General features: G+C 63.3%; 2 non-coding genes across 2 annotated transcripts; one reads left to right on the forward strand and one right to left on the reverse strand.

The window, feature by feature from the left end:
* The first annotated feature begins 238 nt into the window (after positions 1-238).
* LOC132248083 (U2 spliceosomal RNA) lies at positions 239-429 on the forward strand. The gene has a single exon (XR_009459433.1). It is a non-coding gene; the product is annotated as a U2 spliceosomal RNA (small nuclear RNA).
* Positions 430-2,874: 2,445 nt separating this feature from the next.
* Positions 2,875-3,060, reverse strand: LOC132247807 (U2 spliceosomal RNA). The gene has a single exon (XR_009459246.1). It is a non-coding gene; the product is annotated as a U2 spliceosomal RNA (small nuclear RNA).
* Between the last annotated feature and the right edge of the window lie 1,149 nt (positions 3,061-4,209).

The following is a 4,209-nucleotide window of genomic DNA, read 5'->3' on the forward strand; positions in this document are numbered from 1 at the left end:
GAGGCAGGGCAGTGTTGAGAGGGCATGAATGGGGGGACCTTTGGGCTACGTGGGGGAGGGTGGGGGGGGTGCTTCAGACCTGTTGGGCACGAGATATTGCGGAAGGACTTTTCCGTGTGGGTTTGTGGCGCCAGAAGCTGCAGGCGATGACTGTGAGCGGAGGGGCCTCTGTGGCAGCTTGCGGTGTGTTTGGGAGGGCTGCCCATGGGGGCCCCGAGGTTTCCGAGGGGCTCACAGTATCGCTTCTCGGCCTTTTGGCTAAGATCAAGTGTAGTATCTGTTCTTATCAGTTTAATATCTGATATGTCCTCGATGTGAGGACTTTATATTAAATGGATTTTTGGAACTGGGAGATGGACTCGGAGCTTGCTCCATCCACTCCACGCATCGGCCTGGTATTGCAGTGCCTCCAGGAGCGGTGCACCTCCCCTCGGGGAGAACTTGCTGCTGTCAAAAAGTAGATCTCGTTGCTTCTTCGGAGACATCTGGGGGGGCTGGTGCTGGGCAGGGACCCCCGGCAGTCTGGCAGGCAGGCTACTACTTGTCCGAAGCCTTCAAGAGGACGGGGTGGCTAGCTGTCCGGAAGAAAGCAGTCCCTCTGCCTGCACGTGGATGGAGAGCGCGGTCAGCAGCGTGCAGCTGAGGGGGGTGTCAGGGGCAGCCTGCTTGGTGACCCCCTGCAAACAGCTCTGTTACAGCGCAAATCCTCTGTCACAGCAGAAATCGGGGGCTTTAGGATGCCAGAAAGCCGTGGATGTTGTTGTCACACTGTTATGAAGCAAAACGAACCAAACTGAACACAGGCGGTACGGTACGGTACGGTACGTCTCAGAGGTCAGATGCGAGCCAGAACTGAAAGCTGGAAGGCCTGGGAAGAGCCAGAGGCCGCAACAACATCGAGGTGACGTCGAAGACCTTGCCCTGGTCGGGTTTGGCCCTCAGGTCGCCGGCGTATTTGTTGCGGACGGCGTCCTTCAGGAACCTCTCCAGGAAGGTCCTCGTGCGGGGCGTCACGGTCACGGAGTCGGCGTGCGGGGCTGGCTGCAGGGAGACTGCCAGCTCCCGGCGCTCCTCGGTCCAAGTCCAGGCGCAGCCGATGCGCTTCCCGAGGCGGCGCGTGGCGTTGCGGGCTCGGCTCCACAGCGAGGCAAAGTCCCCGCCGTCTCGGCTGAACTCGCCCTCCAGCGAGCCGCTCAGGAAGGTGGCCAAGTCACGTCCGGTGGGTTGCCTGCCGATCCTCTTGCGGGCGGTCTCCTCCAGGGCGCTGGCGGCGATGATACTTACCGTCGCGTCCGGGCAGGTCAGGAGGCGGAAGGCGTGGGTGACCACGGCGATGTCGCCGAGGTCTCCCATGCGGGGCACGTTGGCACCCCCCTGCCGGTAGGGGATGTGCAGGACCTCGTTGCTGGCCCGCAGCGGCAGGTGCAGCCACTTCTTGAGCAGCCGTCGGATCTCGGCGTCCGCCTTCTTGAGGGGGGTCTTGGGGACCGCCGAGCCTCTCAGGACGAACGCGACGCGGGGGATGAGGAAAGTGTTCACCGCGTCGATCTTCTGCCACGGGGCCAGCAGGGACGAGTCCAGTTTGTGCGCGTCCTGCACGATGCCGTTGATGGTTTCCTCCGGCGTCTGCCTGGCCCGGTGGCCGGTGGGCGTCCCCAGGTGGCAGTAGGCCTCCCCGTCGCGCAGGTGCCGCATCGCCTGGCCCTGGATCGTGAGGGTGGAGTCCAGGACGCGGCTCTTCTGCTTCCCGTCGACGTGCAGGGAAGCGCACTTGGCGACGTTAAAACGCAGGCCCATCCACCTGGCTGCCTCCGACGTCACGTCCAGCATCTGCCATCTGGAGGGCAATTTCACCCTCCAGATGGCCCTGGACAACGCCCGGAGGGCCAGGAAGCAGTGCGCGGTGGCGTGGCTGGACATTTCCAACGCCTTCGGGTCCGTGCCCCACCGCCGGAGGGGTTCGAGGATGCCTCCTCGCCCCCGACGCCATCCAGCTGCAGCAGCTGCCCGGACGCGACGGTAAGTATCATCGCCGCCAGCGCCCTGGAGGAGACCGCCCGCAAGAGGATCGGCAGGCAACCCACCGGACGTGACTTGGCCACCTTCCTGAGCGGCTCGCTGGAGGGCGAGTTCAGCCGAGACGGCGGGGACTTTGCCTCGCTGTGGAGCCGAGCCCGCAACGCCACGCGCCGCCTCGGGAAGCGCATCGGCTGCGCCTGGACTTGGACCGAGGAGCGCCGGGAGCTGGCAGTCTCCCTGCAGCCAGCCCCGCACGCCGACCCCGTGACCGTGACGCCCCGCACGAGGACCTTCCTGGAGAGGTTCCTGAAGGACGCCGTCCGCAACAAATACGCCGGCGACCTGAGGGCCAAACCCGACCAGGGCAAGGTCTTCGACGTCACCTCGATGTTGTTGCGGCCTCTGGCTCTTCCCAGGCCTTCCAGCTTTCAGTTCTGGCTCGCATCTGACCTCTGAGACGTACCGTACCGTACCGTACCGCCTGTGTTCAGTTTGGTTCGTTTTGCTTCATAACAGTGTGACAACAACATCCACGGCTTTCTGGCATCCTAAAGCCCCCGATTTCTGCTGTGACAGAGGATTTGCGCTGTAACAGAGCTGTTTGCAGGGGGTCACCAAGCAGGCTGCCCCTGACACCCCCCTCAGCTGCACGCTGCTGACCGCGCTCTCCATCCACGTGCAGGCAGAGGGACTGCTTTCTTCCGGACAGCTAGCCACCCCGTCCTCTTGAAGGCTTCGGACAAGTAGTAGCCTGCCTGCCAGACTGCCGGGGGTCCCTGCCCAGCACCAGCCCCCCCAGATGTCTCCGAAGAAGCAACGAGATCTACTTTTTGACAGCAGCAAGTTCTCCCCGAGGGGAGGTGCACCGCTCCTGGAGGCACTGCAATACCAGGCCGATGCGTGGAGTGGATGGAGCAAGCTCCGAGTCCATCTCCCAGTTCCAAAAATCCATTTAATATAAAGTCCTCACATCGAGGACATATCAGATATTAAACTGATAAGAACAGATTGACTTTTATCAGTAAATGGTAAGGATGGTAAATCCAAAAAAGATGACAAAGCCGATAGGGAAATACAGAACGCCCGGGCGAGGGACTAACAATAAAAGGATGGGGGTGAGGTTGGGAACGCACCTAGGTTACATGCGATACAAAGTTAGCCAACTAAGCCCGGGGGTAAGGGGAGAGGGGAGTGGGGAGGGGGAGGGAGGGGGGGGTTTCGCGACGCTGAGAGAGAAAGAGGATAGAAACACACATACCCGTGACAATGGTCCGCGACGGTGGGAGAAGTGGTCCGAAGATGAAGCGTCTCAGTCTAGATACAGTCTATCGCGGGGGTCCTCTTCGGGTGGCGCTGGGTCGTCGTCCGTCGTTGATGAGTCCTCTTGAAGCGAAGGTCCGTCTGTTGCGGAGGGGGGCGGTTCAGGCGGTCCCCTCCGGGTCCGGTCCGGCGGCTGTTCTCCTGCTGGGGTCCGTGTACTGGCGGTGGCCCGTGATGTGTTCCACGTAGATGTCGCGGGACCACCGGATGGTGTCGGACACCATGAGGCAGCGCATCAGCTTGGCGTAGCGGCGGGAGACGCGGCAGGCGCGCAGGACGCTCTCGTTACTGGGGTCCCAGGCTCCGAGCGTCCCCACGATGAGCGCGTCGACCGTCACGTCGTAGCCGCGGCCCCTCAAGGTGTCGGCCAGCGGGGCGTACTTCTCCCGCTTGCGAGCCCGGGCGTCGGCGAAGGCTTGGCGCCGGTTCTCGAACGGGATGGTGACGTCCACGATGGTGATCTTCTTGGCCTCCTCGTCGGTGATCACGATGTCGGGGCGCATCTGGCTCTCGCAGCCCGGGACGGTGCGGTTGACGGAGACCTGCCCCGCGGCGGCCGGGATGGCCCTCACCAGCCGGTCCTGGACGGCGTTGTGGCGGAGCTGCCAGGCCCTGGCGTGCGGCTTGCAGCTGCACAGCACGTGGGGGAGGGTCTCGGCCGCGTAGCCGCACCGTCGGCACCTCTTGTCCCGGTGGCCGAAGCGGACGGCCCCGTTGAGAGGCAGGCAGTTGAGGCGGGGCGCGGTGGAGGAAGCGCCAGTCCGCGAAGCGCGTGAAGCTCCCGCTGGGCATGAAGTGGTTGCTGGCGTCCCACTTCGAGGTGACGTCGAAGACCTTGCCCTGGTCGGGTTTGGCCCTCAGGTCGCCGGC

This window comes from Alligator mississippiensis, chromosome 1, assembly GCF_030867095.1.
Source record: "Alligator mississippiensis isolate rAllMis1 chromosome 1, rAllMis1, whole genome shotgun sequence".
Classification (NCBI taxonomy): domain Eukaryota; kingdom Metazoa; phylum Chordata; order Crocodylia; family Alligatoridae; genus Alligator; species Alligator mississippiensis.